Source organism: Xyrauchen texanus, chromosome 15 (genome assembly GCF_025860055.1).
Source record: "Xyrauchen texanus isolate HMW12.3.18 chromosome 15, RBS_HiC_50CHRs, whole genome shotgun sequence".
In the NCBI taxonomy this organism is placed as follows: Eukaryota; Metazoa; Chordata; class Actinopteri; order Cypriniformes; family Catostomidae; genus Xyrauchen; species Xyrauchen texanus.
Window position 1 is genome coordinate 18,763,253 of NC_068290.1, and position 25,210 is coordinate 18,788,462.

At 39.7% G+C, this 25,210-nt stretch overlaps 1 protein-coding gene across 13 annotated transcripts in view; it reads left to right on the top strand.

Moving 5' to 3' along the window:
• The window catches only part of LOC127655637 (myocyte-specific enhancer factor 2D homolog), a 108,491-nt gene that overhangs the window by 13,849 nt on the left and 69,432 nt on the right, over nucleotides 1-25,210 (top strand). Inside the window, exon 1 of one of the 13 annotated variants that reach the window (XM_052143536.1) lies at nucleotides 12,465-12,626. The exons of the other annotated variants lie outside the window; for them this stretch is intronic. The gene's annotated coding sequence lies outside the window, so the exon portion shown is untranslated. Of the gene's footprint in view, nucleotides 1-12,464; nucleotides 12,627-25,210 lie in introns of those variants that run through there. 13 annotated transcript variants of the gene reach the window in all.

Sequence of the window (25,210 nt, forward strand, 5' to 3'; positions counted from 1 at the left end):
TTTTAGCCTAATGGTACTGTTTTTTTAATGTCCATTACCGATATTGATATCTACAAAGCATAATGGCCAATTTACATGATATAGATTATCTTGATATAGATAGTGCAATTGAATATACACAATGAAATGTATAATGTGATAATATAATGTACACACAATTGCTGAATTTAAAGTAACATTTATTTTACACACACAAAAACATACTGTTGTGGTGTAGTAAATATAGCAGAAAAGTGCTTTCTACATAAAATTGTTTTAAGTGAAACTAGAACATTTTTAGTAAATTCTACTTTTGTATGAAATTCAAACATGTAAAGAATAATGATCTATCTTATATGTAAATATTATTTATTATTGTTTATCCTTAAAATGCCCCATCATGTATCAATCATAAAGTAGAAAATCTTGTCATATTTGCTAATTGGAGTATATTTCATAGGTAAATAAAATAAGTACATTTTAATTCGTTTTTTTTATGCTGGTGTTCCAAGCATGCACTGGGCTTGAATAATTAATGAGCTTGCATGTTTTTACTGTTTGCAAGTTTATTTACACCACTTTTATTGTTGATTTCGTAGTTACTTTTTGTAACTTCTAGTTTTGTGAAGTCTGTAGTTCTACTCAAAATGACCCATTCATGATTAATAAAATCGTGTTTGAGCACCAAGTGTCTAAGAGGTCGGCGTGTGCACTTTTGAAACTTGTTTCTATTTTCAGTCTTGTTAGGTGATGTTGTCTTATAGACTACATATCATGCAAGAAGCTTGCTTGTGGATAGCTACCACACACACACACACACACACACACACACACACACACACACCCATGTTGTGTTTCCATGTTTTATGGGGACTTTCCATAGACATAATGGTTTTTATACTGTACAAACTTTATATTCTATCCCCTAAACCTAACCCTACCCCTAAACCTAACCCTCACAGAAAACTTTCTGCATTTTTACATTTTCAAAAAACATAATTTAGTATGATTTATAAGCTGTTTTCCTCATGGGGACCGACAAAATGTCCCCACAAGGTCAAAAATTTCGGGTTTTACTATCCTTATGGGGACATTTGGTCCCCACAAAGTGATAAATACACGCTCACCCACACACACATACACACACACACACACACACACACACACACACACACACACACACAGAGTTCTGTGGAAAAGTATTTGCCCCATCTTGATTTCTTCTTCTGTTATTGTGCATTTTTCAAATGAAATTATTTTAGATCTTCAAATGAGATATAGCATAAAACAAAGATAACGTCTCGGTTACCTACGTAACCTCGGTTCTCTCTAGATGAGGGAACGAGTATTGCGTAAGCTAGCTTACGCTACGGGAAAGATTCATCTTTTCTGAGATATTGAAGCCAAAAAATTATCCTTAATTTTGTATCATTTGTCAACGCAGTGCAGCAACTGCAGACCTTGAGCGGGCTAGCTAGCGAGCTCATTGGTTGCTCTGCGGCAACTGCTGCAGCCTATAGACGAACTTGCGTGAACTCGCGCCCAATGAGAGGCGCCAGCGCTCACTGTCCCAAAGCCCGCCAGAATGGGCGTGGCTAGGGTGCATATAAGCGCAGTTCGTGAGGCTGGAACCCTGGTTTTCATTGAATGAAGCGAAAATCGCTGCGTGGCGCGAAGCACGGCCAGCTACGCAATACTCGTTCCCTCATCTAGAGAGAACCGAGGTTACGTAGGTAACCGAGACGTTCTCTTCACGAGAGGTTCTCTCGTATTACGTAAGCTAGCTTACGCTACGGGAACCCATTGTCAACGCCGTGCGCTCAAGCATCCACTGCATGAGCCCCAGGGGGTGGGGGACCCGGGGGAGCCCTTGTGAGTGGGGAAATAATATTTGGCCGGCAAGAGTGCGGGTCAGTGTGTGTGTGATACATAAGCACATAGTGGGAAGGGAAAAACAGAGCGGCGGTGCCATTAGTGCAGCTCACCAGGGGAGCTGTAGCGTATTAAACCGCTAGTAGTTTTGCCTGCAGAGCGGGCACTTCCAGATTGTAAAATATGACAAAGGTGGAGGGGGAAGCCCAGCCCGCTGCCACACATATGTCCTGAATGGAAATCCCGCTGGACCATGCCCACGAGGAGGCCATGCCTCTGGTGGAGTATGGCAGGTCTTTTGACGCGTACGCGGCAGCAATAGCGTCCACTATCCATCTAGACAGTGTCTGTTTCGAGGTGCGAGACCCTTGGTGCGCCCTCCGAACGAAACGAAAAGCTGCTCAGCGCGTCTGAAAGAGGCGGAGCGCGCAGTATACAATCTCAGTGCTCTGACTGGGCAAAGGAGATTTGTGTCGCGTTCGCTATCGGATGCTGGCAGAGCCGATAGGGAAATAATCTGTGCTCTGAAAGGAGTACCGATCACCTTGGGGACATAGCCGTGTCTAGGCTTTAAAATGACCTTGGAGTCACTTGGTCCAAACTCCATACACGCAGCGCTGACAGACAGCGCGTGAAGGTCTCCCACACGTTTAACTGATGACAGGGCAGTCAGAAAAGCGGTTTTGAGTGAAAGGTATTTCAAATCCACGGATTCAAGCGGTTCGAAAGGGGGGGCTTTCATAGCTTCGAGAACTACAGAAAGATCCCAGATAGGAACCGATGGGGGCGCGGGAGGTTCATCCTTCTAGCTCCCCTGAGGAAGCGGATGACCAGCTCGTTTTTACCCCGTGACTGGCCGTGCAGGGGTTCGGCGAACGCCGCGACGGCCGCCACGTACACTTTGAGCGTAGATGGGGATCTGCCCTTATCCAACAGCTCTTGTAAAAACACGACCAGTGACGACACCCCACATGTCCGTGGGTCCAGGTCTCTGTCGGTGCACCATTTTGAAAACACTGACCATTTGGACGCATAGAGTCTTCTCGTGGAAGGGGCTCTAGCGTGTATGATAGTGTTCATTACTCCTTCTGGCAAAGCGACGGGTAGTCGTTGATCACCCACGCGTGCAGCGCCCAGCGCTCTGGGTGGGGATGCCAGATCGTGCCGCAAGCTTGAGAGAGGAGATCTGCTCTCACTGGGATGGGCCACGGGGCTGTCAGTGACAGCTGCGTAAGCTCCGGGAACCATGTCTGATTCTCCCAGCGGGGCTATGAGGAGCACCGAGTGGCGCTTTCCCTGATCCTCTGCATTACCTGTGGCAATAGCGAGGCGGGAGGGAAGGCGTAAAGCGGGCGGTTGGGCCAGTCCTGAGCCAGCGCGTCCTCGCTTTCGAGAAAAATACTGGGCAGTGAGAGTTCTCTTCTGGCGCGAAGAGGTCTATCTCTGCTCTGCCGAATATTTGCCATAATTTCTGGACTGTTTGAGCGTGCAGGGACCATTCCCTGGGGAACATTGTCTCTGGACAGTCTGTCTGGGCCGTCGTTCAGGTGGCCTGGCACGTCGCGTCGCCCTCAGCGGCGCAGGTGGCCCTGGGACCAACTTAGTGTGCGTTTTGTCAGATGGAAGAGGTTCCTGGATCTGACACCGCCCTAACGGTTTAGATAGGATACCACAGATCTGTTGTCCGAGCGGACCAGGGCGTGGTGACCCTGAATGACCGGGAGGAAGCGCCGGCGGCGTACTCGACCGCTATCATTTCCAGACAATTTATGTGAAGGAGCTTTTCCTGAATTGACCATAGGCCGAAAACCGGCGAGCCCTCGCAGACCGCGCCCCAACCCGTGTTGGACGAGTCTGTCGAGGTGACTTTTCGGCGAGATACATCTCCCATCGTCACTCCCCGCTGATACCATTCGGCCACCGTCCAAGGCTGCAGAGCTGATATACAGGTCTGAGTCACTCTGATTGGCTGGCGGCCTGTGGCCCATGCCCGGCGAGACGCGCGGGTGTTTAGCCAATGCTGAAGCGGGCGCATGCACAGTAAACCCAGCTGAAGTACTGCTGCGGCTAAGGCCATGTAACCTAACACTGAAATTTTTTTCGCGCGCCGTGTAGATAAGCGAGCCGTCATTGCCACAGAGTCTAGTTCTATTCCAAGGAAGGAAATTGCCTGACTGGGCTGTAGTGAGCTCTTGGTCCAATTGACTGCAAGACCCAGACTGTTCAGATGACTGAGGAGAACTGCCCTGTGAGACAGAAGCTCCGTATGTGACTGTGCCAAAATCAGCCAATCGTCCAAATAGTTCAGAATTCGCAAGCCCTGACTCCGCAGGGGTGCGAACGCCGCATCCATGCGCTCGTGAAAGTACGAGGTGCTAAGGACAGGCGAGCGGAAGGACGGTGTATTGATAAACCTGACCGTCGAGGCGAATCTCAAGAATGGCCTGTGACGGGGATTTATCTGAATCTGAAAATAGGCATCTTTCAGATCGAGAGAAATAAACCAGTCCCCTGGCGCACATGCGCGAGGAGTTTCCTGATTGTAAGCATTTTGAGCGGTCTTTTTGCAAGCACCTTGTTCAAAACCCTGAGATCTAATATTGGTCTGAGGCCGCCGTCTTTCTTGGGGACAAGAAAATAACGGCTGTAAAACCCTGACTTCAGCTCAGTGAAGGCGGCACTCTCTCTATGGCCCTTTTGCACAGAAGGTTTGCTATTTCTGAGCGAAGCATGCAGGCTGCTTCCGTGTTCACAGTAGTTCGAGCAGCGCCCTGAAGCGGGGAGGCGGCGATCGAACTGTAGCAAATAGCCCTGTTTTATTGTGCTTAACACCCATTTGCATATCCCTGGGATAGCTTCCCATGCTTTGAAGCGTAGCAGCTAGAGGGTGAATGGCCGAGTCAGCCCTGATTGCCGTACACAGCGGGCTGAACAGAATGTGTGAGCGCTTATTGGGCTTATGCATGACTGCTTCGCAGACAGCAGGGACATGCTGTTCTGTGAGTGACTTCCGATTGAGATGAATGGGGAAAGAGTCACATCTGTTAAGTGATCTTGCGAGCATAGTCACGAACGCGGGACTTACACAAAGAGAGGTGTTTGCTGGCCGTGTGACAGAGCGGGCAGAGAGGGGCGTGCACTGCGGGCTCGTGAGGCGTTTATTGACTCTAACACTCGGCGGGCTGTGCCCGCTTTATGTGAGTGTGCTCTGATAGGAACACGGGAAGTGTAACGCTTGTGTGTAGGGGTGAACACTGGATTGTGGGCACATTTTCTACACATAAGACATGTTTGCTCTCTGATAGGGACACGGGAAGTGTAATGCTTGTGTGTAGGGGTGAACACTGGATTGTGGGCACATTTTCTACACATAAGACATGTTTGCTCTTTACAAGATCTTTTTGTGTCGCCGTGAAAGCGGCGTTTGAGTGCAGAGCAAGCGGGTAGTAACACCGGCTTGTTGGCTGCTGAATTCACCACTGTAGTAGCCTGAGAGAAGGGGACTGACAGGGGGCGAAGCTTTGACGGTGGTCCGGCCGCGGCGGGACTGAGCCGTCGTTTTTTCAACAAAGCTAGGAGGACTTCGGTTGTTCAGGTTTCAGCGCAATCTTAGGCCAAGGCCCGCGGGGGGGTGGCGGTCTGCGGCGGCTGTCTGAGCGCGATCTGGGGCGGCCGCCCTGTCGGCGCTGGGAAGTCTGGCTTTGTTGAGCTGGAGCTGTGAAGATGCTGCGTGCAGGAGGCTGGTTACGTGGGCGGCCTGCAGAGGAGCTAGCACGGCGAGGCAGGAAGAGATTCATGGCTTGGGTGGCTTTCTGGACTTCCAAAAGCGGTCAACAATGCCACTTACCGCGGAACCGAAGAGACTGGACGGAGAGAGCGGCGTTGAGGAACATGGAGCGCTCAGCTTCTCCCATGTCCGCTAGCGTTAGCCACAGGTGTCTCTCGGTTACAGTCAGCGAGGCCATGCACTTCCCTAGGGCTTGAGCTGCAGCTTTGGTGGCGCGAAGGGCGAGGTCCGTCGCGCTCCTTAGATCTGTAACAGCCTCTGGGTGCCTGCCTTTCTCATCCCATTCCGAAGAAGGTTCAGCTTGGAGGATCTGCAAGACGGCCATGGAATGCAGAGCAGATACGGCTTGGCCGGCGGCGGAATAGGCGTGGCCAACACAGGCAGAAGTAGTTCTGCAGGCCTTAGACGGGAGCACTGGCTTAGACCGCCATCTCGCGGAGGGCGGGCAAAGGTGTGCTGCTACCGAATCCTCGACTGGGGGATGGAAGAGTAGCCCTTCTCGGCGGCGCTGTCCACTGAAGCGAGAGAGGTGGAGACGTGGGATCGAATCCTGGCCGAGAGAGGCGCGTTCCACGATTTAGAGAGCTCGGCGTGGAGTTCCGGCAGGAAGGGCGCCGCGCGGTGACGGCTTTGAAGAAAGCAGCCGTCGAGTCTGTTGGGATCCTGCTCAGGGGGCGGTGACCACTCGAGCCCGAGGCGGTCGACGGCCTGTGTGAGGAGGCGTATCAGTTCCCCTTCGACTCCGGCGCGGGTCCTGCTGGATTCCTGGGCCGATGAGGAGGCTTGTGACCACTCCTCGCTGTCCGAAGCCATGATGGAACAGCAGCCCTTGTCCTCCGCCTCGCTCTCCGAGGTGGCAGCAGTCGCGGCCGCTCGGCGGCAACTGCGCGTCCGAGGGCGGGGAGGGTGAACGCGATGCTCGAGGAGAGGCTCGGCGAGACAGTCGCTTCTAAACCCGGTTCCGGCAGCCTTTGGGAGCGGCGCTTCTTCGGCGCTGCGAAACAGAAGGCGGCTGGCGGCTCGGTCCTGAGCGCTTTGAGTTGAGCCCGCAGGGTCGACATTGGAAGCTCCTCGCAGAGGTCGCATCCGCCGTCAGCGGCGAACTCTGCATGCCCCAGTCCCAGGCAGAGAGCGCCAGATGATGTGGCGGTCTCCGGCGCTGAGAGGGGTGCGGCATGAACCGCAGGTCGCGAGGCATCTTTAAAAAGACGCTTCGTGCTCTTTTGTGAAGTTCACTGAGGAACTAGTTTGCTTTAAAAAGGATACGTCGCCGGATGGCGTAGCTCGCAGGATGGCTGAAGGTGGCGGCGGCCGGCTTCTTCGAGCGCTGTCCAAGCTTGCTTGATGCCCCTCGAACAGCGACGCGGCTTCTTGCAGTTTCAGAGATGCGAAGAGCTTCGCTGAAGAGATGAAAATCAGGGTTCCAGCCTACGAACTGCGCTTATATGCACCCTAGCCATGCCCATTCTGGCGGGCTTTGGGACAGTGAGTGCGCGGGCACCTCTCATTGGGCGCGAGTTCACGCAAGTTCGTCTATAGGCTGCAGCAGTTGCTGCAGAGCAACCAATGAGCTCGCTAGCTAGTCCGCTCAAGGTCTGCAGTTGCTGCACTGCGTTGACAAATGATACAAAATTAAGGATAATTTTTTGGCTTCAATATCTCAGAAAAGATGAATCTTTCCCGTAGCGTAAGCTAGCTTACGCAATACGAGAGAACCTCTCGTAAGAGAACCTGAGTAAACACAAAATACAGTTTTCAAATATATATATATATATATATATAGACCTGTCCAGGGTGTCCCCGCCTTTCGCCCAATGTTAGCTGGGATAGGCTCCAGCCCCCGCGACCCTGTACACAGGATAAGCGGTTGACGATGGATGGATGGATGGATCGGATATATATATATATATATATATATATATATATATATATATATATATATATATATATATATATATATTTTATTTTATTTTTTTTTTATTTTTTTTATTGAAGCAAAAAAGATATCAAACACTTATATCCCCCATGTTGAAAAACTAACTGTCCCCTTAAACGTAATAGCTGGTTGTGCCACCTTTAGCAGCAACAACTGCAACCAAATGCTTCCGATAACAGGAGATCAGTCTTTCACAACGCTGTGGTGGAATTCTGAGCATGAACGGCCCATTTAAGGTCCTGCCACAGCATCTCAATCAGGTTCATGTCAGGACTTTGACTAGGCCACTCCAAAACTTTTTGCTTCTTTTGAGCCATTCAGAGGTGGACTTATGCTTTGGATCATTGTTTTGCTGCATAATCTAATTGCACTTGAACTTCAACTCACAGACTGATGACCAGATGTTCTCCTTTAGGATTTTCAGGTAGAGAGCAGAATTAATGTTTTCCTCAATTACTGCAAATCGCCCTGGCCCTGAAGCAGCAAAGCTTCCACTCACCATCACACTATCACCACCATGCTTGACCGTAGGTATGATGTTATTTTGTGGAATTCTGTGTTTGATTTACACCAGAGGTAATGAGGCCCCTGTCTTCCAAACAGTTCCACTTTCGACTTATCAGTCCACAGAACATTCAATTCAGAATATGGCAAAATGCAGACTAGCCTTAACGCGAGCCTAAGAGTTAGCAGTTGTTTTCGCCTCACCTTTCTTCCATGGATGGCATTTTTGGCCAGTGTCTTTCTGATAGTCTTCCTTTGCTTTATTGTGTCTTCCAGGATGAGTCGTTGCTTTGCTCTTGGAGGAATTTTGGAAGGTCAGCCACTTCTGGGAAGGTTCACTACTGTGCCAAGTGTTCTCCATTTGGAAATAATGGCTCTCACGTTGGTTGTTTGGAGTCCCAGAGGCTTTGAAATAGCTTTGTAACCCTTCCCAGACTGATGTATTTCAATCACCTTTTCCTCATTATTTCTGGCATTTCTTTTGACCTTGGCATAGTGTGCTATGGGTGAGACATTTTAGAAAACTTCATGCTGCTGAAAAAGTTCTATTTAGGTTTTGATTTGATTGAACAAGGCTGGCAGTAATTAGGCCTGGGTGTGTCTAGTCCAGCTGAACCCCATTATGAATGCAGTTTCATAGATTTAGGGATTTGGGAACTAAGGGCAAAAACGTTTTCACACAGGTCCAGTTGGTATTCAATAATGAAATTATCATTTAAAAACTGTGTTTTGGGTTTACTCTGATTGCTTTTATTTTATGTTGATTTTGTTAGAATTTAATGTTAATGTTTAATGTTAAACGATTTAGTATGAGACACAAAAACAGAAGAAATCGGGATGGGAGCAAATACTTTTACACAGCACTGTATTATATACTGTATATATTTCCATTGACATGGCTGTTGGTATATTTTGGAACTGACACTTTGGGCTGGTATGAAGACTTGATTTTATTCAGATTTACAAGCTCTTAAATCAATTGTGGTATAATTTGATTCTGGTTTATTTGGGTATATTTAAGTTATAGTATCCATTTTGTTTACAAATGAAAAAAAATTATCTCTCAGCCAAATGCTGTAAATTATAGGCAGGGAACTTAGTACATTATGAAAATGTTATTAAAAACAGGGTCCAAACTAGGCAGTTTAATTGTTATTATTTAACAGATATAATAAAGATAACAAAACCAAAACTTCAAAGTAAAAGTACAAGATTTATCTAAGGATTATAAGAATTAATATCAGCATCATTCAAATCAAGATCATGATTAATTAAAAAATCGTTATTCTTTTTCAGTCCTATTGAGATTGTGGTACAGTCTTTTTGAGTGGCAGCTGAAGTGGCTTAGGCAAAGACAAACCGGTTGCGTTTTCTGCTAGGACTCATCTAGCTTCTCTTGACCCTTACTCTTTAGCTGTGACAGTCTAGGCAGGGAGATAGCATGTTTCTTTGAATTACAGTGTTGAGATGACTAAAGAGAGCAACAAGGTGGAAAATTCTACTCAAATTTCTTTGTACATTTTGCTTTTATGAAAACAAATGAAAACATCTCTCAATAGGGCATGAGAATAGTATATTTGTTTTGATGGATCATGTTGAAAATCTTTTGCAAATCCTTGTCTGTGCTGTTACTGAGAGACATTACTCTAAAATGTTAAAATACCTTTGGAAGAAGCTTGTAACTGTGATGTTTGACTGCAGTCATCAACTCATACGGGTAATTTGAATAGAACTGTGTATACAGTCCTTGCTCTGTTATTTGGTCTGGCTGTTTTATAAGGCCACATGCACACAGCTGTTCCTGGTATGAGAATCCTTTTATGACAGTGCATACTGGGAAAGGGGATATGGAAAGATGTGACAAAGCGATATTGTGCTTTGCTCTGTTTCCACTGATAATTTTTCAGCCGTCATCCATCATCTCCAGTCAAAATCCTTGAAATCAACCTTCTTCCTGATTTTGTGTTTGATTTTTTTAATGATGCCCAAATGGTAAAAAATTATTTCCACTACAATCCTGTACTTTCATTCATATTATAAAGCATTTAAAATGAGTTAACACTGTAGTCTTACCATAAGAGATTTTATTAAATATGGTAAGCAATTTATATAAACAAATTCCTTTATTAAGAAGTTTCTCAGTATCTTATGCAAGTGAAAGAGTACTTTATCTGTTAAATGTTAATTGTCTTTAGAGTTCATTCAATTTTGTGTAATAGGGCTGGGTATTGATACAGATATCCCGATTAAATTCTGATTCACAAGCTTTCGATTATGATCTTGAGTCACATGGGTACATTTCTGTAACAATATCCATTTTGCTTACATATTAAAGAAATGCTCTCTCAACTAATGCTCATAATTATAAATGAACCTTTTAGGCAACCCTTCTAGGTACAGTTATATCTAGAAGGTTATTTTATATCTTTACAAATTATATATTATCATTTTTCAGTTGGATTTGAATCTTTCACATTTGGACACATAGAACGAGTTAAACCAAACTTTTACTCTTAAAACGAAATGAAAGGACCTTCGTGCTAATAACTTACTACTCCATCACTGGTGAGGGAAATCTGAACATTTACTAGCTAGTGGTTAGTCATGATATTTGGTTGCACATGCAAGTGATTTACTTGCATTATAGAGGGTTGCGACATAGAGTGAAAGATCGATCTTGGGATTTAAAATTATAGAGGGTTGCGACATAGAGTGAAAGATCGATCTTGGGATTTAAAAATCCATATCAAGATCGTTCAAATGAAGATTGTGTGTATAGTGCCATTCACAATTTACATGTGCAGTTAAAATTTAGCTATTGCAGATTTTTGCATAGTTTAGCTACAGTCTTCATCTGTCTGTCCAAGTATACATGAACAGTGTGTAATAAAATATTTAAAGGAAGCACGTCAGCTAAGGGAGTGTTAAATACATGTCGCACGTCACCTCTTTCGGACCAACTGCACAACAGCATGGCCAGTTGTGGTCCCATTAATGTGTATACATGCTGGATGAAGCTGAGCTAAAATTGCATTATCTTGGCCGTTAGTGCAAGTTCAGAAAAATTGGACCGACTCAAACATTATGACATTTTAAAAAGCTAATTATAATTTTAGTCTGACTAAAATTGAACTTTTAAAGTCAATGTAAACATACTGAGTGACTCTGCAATCACAGTTAGTGTAAACGGTCTTGACAGTGGATTCAGCCATTGCACAGCACCTCTTATATGGGCTTTGGGCCAGTGCTATGTGTGCAACAAAGAGATCTTCAGAGAGAGAGAGAGAAAGAGTTAACAAGGAAACAGGATCTTAACAGACCCATGACCAATCAATGGTGTTTGTTGTGCTAACAATTGTGTTTGCCGGATTTTGGCCCACATGTGTTATGTGTGTTATTATGGTGTTTGTATATTTTCTTCCCACTACTGCCAGATTTCCAAAATGTTATAGAGTAAGGAGACTAACCCCCCCCCCCCCCTCGAAGTTGTTATATGGAAAAACATGCTCTGTGGTGTCCAAACTGCCCTTTTCAAAGAGGCCATTCACCCAAATAGAAGTTTGTCCTCCTTTACTCATTGTCGTTCTAAATCCAAATGACTTTCCCTATGAACAAAAAAGGAGAATTTAGGCAGGATGTAAGTATATTACAGCCTCAGTGACCATCCACTTTCATTGTATGGAAATAAAATGCAATGAAAATTAATGGTGACTACAGCTTTTTTTTTCTTGTGTTCCACACAAGAAAAAGGCAGTTTTGGAACTACTTAAAAATCCATTAAGCTGTAACATTCTGAATGCCAGTGCCCAAAAAGTTTTGTCCCTCCCATTGGAAATTCACTGATGTTGTTGTTTTAAAAACCAGTGGCCGTGCATTCCCACATTGCTCCAAAGGCCTTCAGAGAGTTTGAGGTCAGGAAGGGGCAAATCTTGAGGTATGTTCTCGGTGAAGTGAATATTGTCTTGAAAATGCAACAAAATAAGATTGAAGGCTTCAGAACACAAATTATTGCTACTTTTTTATATACAAAATAAGCATGCAGGGTTTTTGGGAAAGCTCGTAACCTGTGACCGCTTTGGACACAGAAAGCTGAATTTACAGCTGTGACTGCAAAGACATCACAAAAGGGTGTTGGAACAAAAGGTGTGTAGGCAGCTGCCACTACATTTAACACACACATGTACAGGCCAGAGAACAGAGGATCTGACATACTGACAACCGTTCCAATCCTGACACCCTTCCACCATCTCAGTTACATCCAGAGACACTGATGGATTGAAGGCAGTTGCTAAAGGCTTATTAGGGCAAAGGGTGAGGGAGGTGGGGTCTTGGAGGAGGGCTGACGGTTTGAGCACTCTGCATTAGAGACTCTTTGCTGAATGACTCTCCACTGTCAGCCAGACATAGTTCAAAGGACGATCTATGCTCCAGTCCGCTTGGATTTTATTTGACATTTGATGGGGTCACTGGCAAGGAACTTTGGACACATGCAACACGACAAACCTAAAATTGAATCAGCAGCTTTTTGTTTATCTTGAGTTATAAGGGGTAAGAATGATGACAAACTAAATTGTACTTAATGAAACACTAATAACTTAACCTAAGTGATTTCTTATTTTGCATAGTTTCATACTTAAATTTGCTCGAATCTTTAAGTTTGAACGTGTTCGTTTCCATTACTTTCAAAAATTAATATGGCACGAAAAGTGCAGTGCAAATGTCCCAAAATAGTTTTACTATTTTGTTATTCAGACTTGTAAATTCTGTGAACGTCACCAAGAGATCAGGTTGACATGAACAATGTGGTGCCTTCAGGGTATTTCCGAGCGTTGAAGAGTGGTGTGGTGTGGTGTGACAGGACCATGTGCTGTGCTGCATGACAGCTTCACTCCACACACAGAGCACTTCACATCTCTGTCTCTCAATATCTTTCCTTTCTTTTGCTTCTATCTTTACTTTTGAGAGTGGTGTTAGTTCTTTTTAAGTATGTCTGAATTGGATTTATTCAGTTGCTGTTTGTTGTATTGTCTAATAGGGCCGCATGATTATGCATAAAATAATGTAAATGTTTGATATTGTAATTGCGATTAATTCTGATGAATACAATTTACATTCAAATCCTTTTTTTTTTTTTTTTGTCTGGGGCATCTGCATGTCATATTCTTTATGTAGTCTACACATCCAAAACAAGATGATAACTTTTTCTGAATTACTTTATTGCTATTTTATATATCAAAATTTCATATCAAGTTTGCATTGGCCCTCTTATCAGCATAAAAAATAATAATAATAATTGTCAAAAATATACACAGAAATCAAGCAACGGACATGCATGTGATAGGTCAATGCTCCGCTGCTGCCAAAAAACAGGTTGTAATATGATCACTTTATATTATTGTCTTTAAATACTGAGTATTTTTATGCATATGATACAATGTACCTATGTACATACACGTTTTTGGATTGTACTTCCATTATAAAGTACATGTGTAAATCACTGCTAACCTTACCCCAAATTCTAAACCTACTCGTACCTTAACCTCAGTAGAAGCAAATGTGAATCTTGTGAGAATTTTGCAGAACAACATGTAGTTAAGGGATGCACCGATACCTGGATCGGTAACGGCTCTGAGAATGAAGTTTTAATTCTTCTTCCATGTGTTAATCATGGTTGTTACCATCAAGCTTTAAAATGGTAGACAAAAAAACATACAAGCACCATTAAATTTAATTTAATTTTTTTTAGTTTTAATTTGACCAATTGTCACACATTATACATACATTTCTGCATATACATGATAGTATACAAATAGTCCATATACAAATAGTCCATATGGCTCGTGCATTTTATTTGCAGTCTCTAGCTATAGCATACGATAGCTTTGTGAACCTTAAAAGGCTGCATTTAATAAATAAATATACAGTCTTCATGTGCAGCATGCACGGGCTGATGTTTGCGGCTGTCTTCAGCTCTCAAAGTAGTGTGCAGTATGTGCTCCACACAAATTACTTCTCAGATGTAGATGCTCGATAGTACGGTTTACTTATATCATGCATTGAGATCAGAACCGGAGGAGTAGTTCACCAGATTTTGAATGAAAAGCATATTAAACTACTGTGAACTAGCCCACACGCAGACACAAAACTTCCTGAAGTTTTCCTTCAAAATAAAAGGCCCAGGGTTTTAGTTAATAAATTAAGAAATGTATTACTTTTATATAATACAATTATAATATTTATTATTATGTTATTACTATAAATAATAAAATAAATGTTTATTTTATTATTATCATTTTTTTTTTTTTATATTAAATTATAATAATATTTTAGTTGACTGGGTTCCAAAAAATTACTGTCTGATTGAAAAGTGGACTGAAAGACTATTACAACTGAAGTGAACAAAAAAAGGTCTGAAACCATTTAAATCTAGACACACATTGAAGAAATGTGTAAAGAGAACTGAACTTTTTTTCTACTGAAGACTTTCTCTGGAATTACAGTTAATTTTGCTGCTGTAATATCAAGTAGACTTTTAAAATAAAGTTTTTCTTAATTGGCTTCACTCTTTTTATGTAATAGTTTTTTGTTTCTCTATTTTATATTTAAATAATGTGTATTTTTTTTATATAATTGTCAGGAATGATGAGACAAAAGTTCCAAACGCAGCAATGCAGGTAAAGCTTCAATGGGGGAACCCTGGCACCGACTGCCACGTGGAGAAGGAAGGTGTGTTCATAGGCTTGTGTGCGTAGCAGTCATGTAGTGTAGATCCTCGAGGAATCCAGAGATAGTAGTATGTTCATAGGCTTGTGTGCTTAGTGGTCGTGTGGCGAGCAGTTCCGGTGCAGTGAGATGTCTCTGAGGAGAAACTTAGGAGAAGCGTCAAAGAAGGTGAGGCAACAGGCAGGATGGTAACCACAGTCCTGGTGCACACAGCACAGTCATGTAACCAATAAACATAACATGATACTAGGGTAGAGGGAGAGAGTGGTAAGCAACAGGACTCAAACAATCGAGCGCCGAACACAAAACAGAGTATGGTAGATATAGCCTGGGACCTAATGGCGATCAGGTGCCGCTCACTCATAGCAAGCTGGAATGTTCAGCGTTACCATGGAAACAATCAAGGCTTCCATAGCAACGCTGATTATGCAAGCCAGCGACACCTGAACCAAATGGAGAGAACATGTAATGATAAACTGGAACAAACCAGCGGACTCAGACAGATTGTGACAACACTGTTTCGGTATCAGCTGATACTGAGAGTTCAGGTATCGGGAAAAAATTGTTTCAGTTCATCCCTAATGTAGCTACACAATTAGGGCTGTGAGCATCACAGTGACAACTGCCTCACCGGTCCTGAAATCATGTAATTTATATAAGTATAATGAAGTATTAGACCTTTAGTATCTATTTTGTGGATTCTTTATCATAGGAGCGTATTCATTTTCAATTTATTAGAGACTTCTTTGATATTGTGCTTCAGAGCATGGTAACGGCGTATTCACAAGATATGTATTTAGCATGCAACTCAAGCCAAACGCACACCACTACTAGATGTAAAAGTTACACGTCCGTTCATCTCCGACTGTAGTTACAATCTCAAGATCCCTTCACAAACTCTCTCTCAGGAGATTTTATTTGTGATATCATGTCAACAAACAACATGGCTCATGTCCATTTATGCACTCTATCAGAACTCGAGCTCCTTTGTGCATTTGCTGACTTCACTGATTCACAGATTTAAGTTATAATATTATATTAATGTTGTTGAGATATATATATATATATATTAGGGATGGGCATTCATCAATAATTTGGTATTCGAATATTTAAGCTCATAAAAAATTTATATTCGAATATTCCATTATTTAAATGAAGTAATTAATGAGAAATGAGAAACCTTTTTTAGTCATAAAGGTAGATTCACCATAAAAAAAAAAAAAACAAGCTTCTAATTGTATTCAAAACAAGCTTATATCACGTCATGTGTGTTTTATATATATACACATATATATTTAAACAAGCAATGCATGAAAACAAAAAAGAATAGAATGAAAGCATTTAAGCTCACGCAAAGCGAAGAAAAAGAAATCGCTAATGAAGTAGACTGACGCAGTTAACATACAGTAGATTATAAACACTAGCCATATTATAGTTATCATGTTTATATTTTTTATATCTCATGTCGTGTTTTTGTTGAGAAAAACAATCATGTCCACGTGCTCCGTAAACTATACTCATTTATACACACCAGTTTAAATGATGGAATGTTCCTTACCTCAGCTAGTTTACAGAAGCATAGTAGAGATATATATATATACCTGTATATATATATATATATATATATATATATATATATATATATATATATATATATATATATATATTTATTAGGGATGTGCAAGAATAGTCGAATATTTATTCTACAATAATTATTAGAATAGTAAAAATACTATTTGAATTTCATATATATATATATATATATATATATATATATATATATATATATATATATATATGATGCATTTAAAAATAAGTGGTTAAATAAATGCTTCAGTTTATCGGGACTCAAGCACGGCAATCCTCACAATACTCTCTACAAGATCAGCTGTTCAAGCTCCATTGTGTGTTCTCTTCATTGCAGATGTAAATTGTAAAATTATATTGATGCAGTTGATGGCTTGTTTATCTCATATATTTTTTTATGATGCATTTGAAAATAGGTCATTAAAAAAAGCACCTAAGTTTACGAGGGATTGGTATGTTCATCTCTCGACATGCACCTTCGATAAATTCTAAGATTGGATAATTTACATAAACAAGGTTGTTCTTCTTCTAAAACATTGTCAATGCATTGGTAATATCTTGCAGTTTTGTTTATTTCTCATCATATTTTCATCAACAATGACAAAATTATCCACATAAATGCTGTTTTTGTTAATGGAATCAAATTACACCTCAAACATTTGTGTGTAATTTTGTTGACAAGATTAACACAGCGTTCTAAAGGTGGTTTTATTTGTATTTATTTTAATGTACGTAGGCTTTGGTAAAGGCTCTTAATATAAATTTGGACCATAGAATTGTAATTGCAACAGGAGGAAATTGTGGCTGGAGTAAACTAGATTATTCATTTGATTAATTGTGCAGCCCTACTGTCTATTGATTTCACCTAACTACAATTTCGGTCTTGCAAAACTTGTAACTGTGCAGCAGTTGGACTCTAATTTGTTAATTTGAGGTTATGTTTTTTTTATTTTTTTTATTTCATTGGCTAAATCAAATTTACCAAATTAGACTATGCAATCATAATGGCATCTAAAGTCTTTAAATCTATGAATTCAATAGCTAATTGCAAATATTGGGCATTTGATTGAGCCCCTGTTAAGTGAAGCTGTTGAATTCATTATATTGACCATATCTTATGTTCTTTAAGATGGTTCTGTATGTTCTTTAAGCTCCAAAGAACAGCAGTCATGGACAAAAGTGAAATATGATTTGGTTAAAGTAGGGATGCACCATATGAGAGTTTTTGGTCGATATCGATTTTAACAAAATATTTATAGGCAGATAATGATACCGATATTTAGCCACGTACCTTATTTTGTCATCACATCACTTTTTTACTAAGGAATTATGCTTTAAAAAATGTACAAAGAGGTAGAATTGTTGTTTTACTGTTCTAAATATACATAATTTCCATTTGAACATGGATTGGATCTGTTAAACACAGGCCAATAACTAAATATGATAAATTTTTGCACTTCTGTTTTTGCAGTTCAGAACAACATAACTACTATGTGCTGGATATAATAGAACATTACAAATTTGTTCAATACATATGTAGGGCAAACCCATGGAAATGTCAGCCACATCATGGAAAAATAAAAAGTTTTAACTAAAGAAACAAAACCCCCTTTTAAATTCTGTATTATAGTGGGATAATGGATAATGCCATCGAGGCTGCTAGAGGGCGCAGCTTGCTTACACAGCGCTGACTAAAGCCCTCACTGAAGTGCTGAATGCAGACTATATTTTAAAATATAGCCTTTTAAGGCTTCGTAAACTTCAGCTTAGTAAAGGCCATATTGCAATTTCAAACTTAATACAATCTATCGTGCAACATGAATGGATATCATACCTATGTAAACAGAAGTCAGAAGTTTTCTGGTTTCAAAGCATTATAGATTGTTTCCCTCATCATGTAGCCTGTATTCACAACTGTCACGTCCATCTATGGCAGTTTTTCTGCATTATCTTGACAGAAAGTATAAAAAATGTATATTACATATTCTTAGGAGTGCCGTATTTTGACTTTTGGATTGTGCTTTTGAATTCAGAGTTTTTACAAAGTGTGTTACTAATTAATTTTAAATAGATATTATTTTTTCATATCTACGTTTTCATGCTAATAACCGATATGCCGAAATATTGCTCAATAATTAGCAGATAAATATCGGATGCATCAGTGTATCCCTAGTTAAAAGTATTTTTGGTATTTCTTGAGACTGAAATTAACAGGAAAAGAAGACCAGCATTTATCTGTTTACAGCTGCTGGTGCACTTCACAAAATAGTTGGCATTATGAGGAAGGAAAATTATGTGGATATATTGACGCAACATCTCAAGACATAAGCCAGGAAGTTAAAGCTCGGTTGCAAATGGGTCTTCCAGATGAGCAATGACCACATGCATACCTCCAAAGTTGTGGCAAAATGGCTTAAGGACAACAAAGTCAAGGTATTGGAGTGGCCATCACAAAGTCCTGACCTCAATCCAATTGAAAATTTGTGGGCAGAACTGACTCAGTTAAACCAGTTCTGTCTGGAGGAATGAGCCAAAATTCCAGCAACTTGATATGAGAAGCTTGTGGAAGACTACCCAAAACATTTGACCCAAGTTAAACAATTTAAAGGCAATTCTACCAAATACTAACAAAGTGTATGTAAACTTCTGACCCACTGGGAAAGTGATGAATGAAATAAAAGCTGAAATAAATAATTCTCTCTACTCTTATTCTGACATTTCACATTCTTAATATAAAGTACTGATCCTAACTGACCTAAGACATGGAATGCTTTCTAGGATTAAATGTTAGGAATTGAATGTCAGGAGTTTAAATGTATTTGGCAAAGGTGTATGTAAACTTCTGACTTCAACTGTATGTCACTGCGCATTTCTTATCATGAAGAAAATATGCAATATGCAGCTTTATTAATAAGAGAGAGTTAAAGTTGTATTGAAGTAAACAGAAATGTGAGAGAGGTAGTCTTCGCACCATTATACACTGCAACAAAATACGTTTTTGATTTGTTTTTGCTTTGGCTTGTTTTCCAATATAAATATCCAAAAGCTATAATGCAGAAGAATTTTTTTTATCTGTGAATGTTGAATATAATATAAAACATATTTTAAAATATCTAAATGTCCTTTTAAAAAAAAGATGCATTCACCTAAGAAGCAGCATATATGATATTTAGACTTGCTTTTAGAGAATATCTTGAAAATAATATATTTTGTCTTTACTGCACACTTGTATACAAAATACATTTACGTTTAAGATACATTCTCTTAAAGCAAGTCTAAATATCTTATATGTTGTTTCTAAAGTAAATGTATTTTGTTTTAAGGACTTTTAGACAATTTGAAAAGGAAAACGAGACAAAAACACTTGATAACTATAGGATTTACAGTGAATTTCTTTACTGAATTAAACTTAATATAAAGTGTTTTTTTCCCTTTCATTCAGTGAATGTCATTTAGAGGTATTTTTAAAAAATGATTTTGTCCTGTATTGTACGTAAGCACGCTTAATACAACCTGTTAAGTTGTGGCACTTGGTGAATAGTCGGTTAAGAGCTAATGATTAATCGTTGCGATAATCTCAGAATAGTTGAATAATCGTTCTAATAATTGTTAGATTAATCCATTATCAAAATGATCGTTAGTTGCAGCCCTAATGATGAACCACTCACAGTCACACCTTCCTTTCCACTTTGTTGTCACATTGTTGTCACTAGCAGTATGCTGCAGGTTAAGGTTTGTGTGTGTCCTGAAGACCTTTAGCAAATTCGTCTGATCAGGCCTTGGGGGTGAAGCAAGGTAGGGGGTGGAGTTAGAGCCTAAGTGTCAAGGATTTAGCTGGTCCTAGAACAGCACTAGATTGTAGTGTAAGCATTTGCAGATTCATGCATAAGGATGTGCGTCTTAAGGAATTAAATGATTTTTGTTCTGATTCATGTTCAGCAAAATTATTACAGCCCCTTAATTATTAGACATATCATTTAAAGAAACACCTTCTTCCCCTTATAATTATTCCTGTAACTATATACAAAGCACAAATAATACTCTCTTGGTAACGTCAATGTTTGTCATTTTTAATAAGAACTTTGTGACTAATGTTTTTCATTAACCGCAAGGTTTTTAATATAGGGATGTACCGATACTTCATTTTTTTGTACTCTACGATACCAAGTCCAAAACCACTTATCTGATATTACTTAAATATAATACAAATACTATTGATTTATTATTATTATTAGTAGTAGGAGTCATAGTAATACAGTGAATATTACATAACTTTAAAGTAGTATTTCTGTCATACTTTTTTAATTTAAATGAAGCTTTTATTTTGAAGTGTTTCTGTTTTATTATGGGAGCTTTGCAGTCAGGATAAGCCCATAAGCCCGTTGCTTCATGACCAAATTGATTATTTAACCGCAAAAGGCTGCTATTAAATAAAATAAGGATGTACTCTGTTTGTGCCTCACCCTACAAAGTGAATTTGCACTCTGTTCGCTGTCATCTGCTACAAACAGAGCGCTCCATGCTCACAATGGTGTTTTCCATTTGTGAGCCAAGGAGGAGCTTTAAAAGGTATGAGCAGCAGGCACTGTCGCCACACATTCACAAGTGCTCACAGTTGAAGTGTGCCACACATGCAAACTTTAGATTTATCTCATTAAATCGAAGCTTTTGCTGTTAAATAATCTCACAAGGACATAACGTGATTTTAATTTGTGTAACAAATGTTTACGCAACGAGCGCAGTATCAGACCAGTGTCAGGACATTTCTTTTTTTTTATATAAACAACCAGTCAGTAATTTCACTCATTCAGTATGTTAACGTGCACTTTAAAAGTATGATTTCTGTTGGAATAAAACAATCATTTGTCTTATTGAAATGTCATGTAAATGCTTTAGTCCATCGGAAGTCATAACATTTTGCAGACTAACAAACCAAGATATTGCTATCGTAGCATGGCTTCGTACAGCATGTACACACCATAACTGTCCTAGTCTTTGTGCACTTGCTTTGAAAGAGAAAGAATTGTATTTAACACTTCTTCAGCTGACGGCCTTTCTTCAAATATTCAATTATGCATAGTCATGTTGGATAGACTGTTACTCTGACTATGCAAAAAAACACTAGAACTCGATTATATAAACATATAAGAGTTCTGAATTAAGTCTAACAAGCCTTAAGTACAAATAACGCACACCTCATGAGTCTAAAACTGAAATGTGTCATTTTTGACCAATTCATTAAAAATAACCTATTAATTAAATGTGCAACCTGCGAGAACAACACAATATAAAGATGTCAGTTTATTGTCTTGGTCTTATTGCACTGTTCACAATCTTCCTCTCTCATCACATTCACACTCACGGCAATGCAAGAAATGCTGCAGTGTTTTAGTGTTCTTTGAATTAAAATAATTTGTTTAAAAAAAAAAAAAACTTTTTGAATAAGGTTCTCTATTGTTGTTAGCAGGATGCACTCTGGTCTGTTTGGCCATGTGGTAGTGTTGTTCACTGACAAATCTGACCACATTCTCCACACTGATGATGGAAAAGATAAGATGGTGTAAACAACAACCTACTGTACTGTGCCAACCAAACGATTCTGTTACTTTTGTCATCAAGTTCTTGTCAAACAGGTTTGAGACTAATAAACTACAGGAATATTGTATTCTGACACCAAAAACGAAATGAACTTGATAGTGGTAAGCAAATAGCATTGTAGTTTGCTTACAGAGTTGACGAGACGGACAGTCTTCACAAGCTAAAGACCACAGATCCATTACACCCCTTCCCCTGAAATGCTGTCCTTGCAGTGCAGTACCACCCTCCCCCACTTCAGGGATTGGGTTACACTTGGGGTTTGGCAGACATTATGCCATCTAGCTCCCCACTACTGGAGGAGGTCCAGGGATGGCTCTCAACATGAACAGAGCTGTATCATCAGTATATGCTGTGTACTGAACAAACGTGTTGAAAAAACTAAATTATTGTGCACTGTGGTCAGCAGCTGGGTAGCCATATTGGACAGGGTGAGTTCCAGCAGTGTGGGGAGATTGAGTCAACAGGCTGGAAATATCCTCCAGTTGGTGCTGGCAGTACAACCCCAAGGTTGGAGTAAATCGCTGGAGAGTCTCTTAGGGTTCAACGAGCACCATTTTTGTCCCAGTTTAGCCACAGCTAATGTTTTGAACAGCATTCAGCTCAGAATTACTTAAAAGCATGTCTCCTTAAAACAACTTTCCTCTAGCACAAGGGCTTTGTAACTATGTTGGACCAGCCAAGTTGGTTTTCTCTGTCTATTTGGTGGCCAACACATCACATTTTGCAGATAAGTCTGCTCTGATTACCTCCCATTATATTATATTGGAATTTGAGTTCAATATTGAGTTTGTCTTCTCATAGGTTTTAGTTCTTTTTTTATTAGTCACCATTAGGACTTGACAATAGCTACAAATTTGTATCTTGATATTTTTCAAGATATTTATTGTTTTACTTATTTACTTCTTACTTATGTCAAGATATATTTGCTTTTAAATGGTTTAAGATAAAGCATGATTTGAATCTGCCCATTTGATCCTCCAAAACGGCAGAAGATTTTGCCGAAATTTTAATTGCAGCATGTCCACTTATTTTATGGCAGGTATGTGTCTAATTTTTATTACATTCTGTAATGTGTGTAACATTTTAACATGTATATATTTAAAATTATTATAATTAAATGGTATTGTTTGTTTTAATCTACCATGATCTAGCATTATTAATCAAAGTAAACTGTGCGATTTTAAAAGATTATTAATTGACAGCCTAATATATATATATATTAGGGCTGCCAATCCATACAAATTTTTAATCAAATTAATTACATTGTATGTCGATTAATCAATCAAATTAATCACAATTAATCGTATGTATAAATATTGGCTGTGAATGCCCCTCACATAACAATAATTCTATATATAATCATTAAATAATTATAAATGGTTATATTGTAATAATCACAAATAATATCTGTATATATACATTGGCAGCCAAAGGTTTGGAATAAAGTACAGATTTTGCTGTTTCGGTAGGAAATTGGTACTTTAATTCACCAAAGCGGCATTCAACTGATCACTGATCAAAGTCTAGTCAGGACATTACTGATGTGAAAAAGATCACCATCACTATTGGAAAAAAGTAATTTTTGATCAAATCTAGACATCATTTCAACACCTTATCCTTGAGTAATCATGCTAAATTGCTAATTTGGTACTAGAAAATCACTTGCCATTATATCAAACACTGCTAAAAGATATTTTGTTCGTTAAACGAGGCTTAACGTTGTCTTTGTGTTTTTTTTTTTTTTTTTTGTTGTGTTACCACATTATGCAATAGACTGGCATGTCTTAAGGTCAATATTAGGTAAAACATTGAAAATTAAGATTTCATACAAAAGTGTAGACTACAGTCTTCAAAGACAAAGGACAACTGACTCTAACAAGGACAGAAAGAGATGTGGAAGGCCAGATGTACAACTAAACAAGAGGATAAGTACATCAGAGTCTCTAGTTTGAGAAACAGATGGCTCGCATGTCCTCAGCTGACAGCTTCATTGAATTCTACCCGCTCAACACCAGTTTCATGTTAAACAGTAAAAAGAAGACTCAGGGGCAAAAGACAATTTTGAAACAGAAAATGAAAAAGAAAATGTTAGAGTGGACAAAGAAACAGACATTGGACAACAGATATTTGGAAAAGAGTGTTATGGATCTTAAACCCATTGAGCATTTGTGGGATCAGCTAGACTGTAAGGTGCATGAGAAGTCAGCCAAATCTATGGCAAGTGCTTCATGAAGCGATGGGTGAAATGTCACCTGAGTATCTGGACAAACTGACAGCTGGAATGCCAAGGATCTGCAAAGCCATCATTGCTTCACATGGAGGATTTTTTATGAGAACTCTTTGAAGTAGTTTAAGTAAGTAAAATAAAATTCAAATTGTAATAGTAATTTTTCACGTTATTAATGTCCTGACTATACATTGTGATCAGTTGTATGTCACTTTGGTGAATAAAAGTACCAATTTCTTTCCATAAGATCAAAATCTGTACATTATTCCAATAAAAAATAATTCTGATAATTAAAATGCATTACATTATTGTGGCAGACGAATAAAACTTTGATGAGACAGTACAAAAAGTGGCTTTATAATACAATTTATTGTTTATTTCCATATTATTAAACATAAGCTAACCAGTGGGGTATAGTACACCGCAATCCATTTTGCAACTGAATTCGCCAATCAGTCTAAGATTTATTATAAGAACCTGTCTAAGGATGCGTCAATGCACACCTGCATCAGATGGATGCTTTTGTAGCGTCTTTGATTGCATCGCGTCATAAACATAAAATTTTTAGGTCGCTGTGACAAGTTAAACACAGTTTGAAACTTAAAAAACACGTCTTGAGACAAGCTGTGTTTGAAAGCAAGAACGTGTTCTTATCTTGTGCTGTCTGCTAGTAGGCTACTTTAAGCTTGAATTGCTCTGATGGTAGGAATATTCCTTATGGTCAAGAGACTTTATTAATTGCGTACATTTTTGCAACACATTATTTTTATGGAATTAATCGCACTGTATTAACGTGTTAAATCGGCAGCACAGAAAAGTGTGTGTGTGTGTGTGTGTGTGTGTGTGTGTGTGTGTGTGTGTGTGTGTGTGTGCTACAGCTCAAAAGTTTCGAAACACTTACTCATTCTTTATTTTACTTTTTTTTCACATTTTAGAAAAGAAGTCATCAAAACTATGGAATAACATAAAGAAGTCATCAAAACTATGGAATAACATT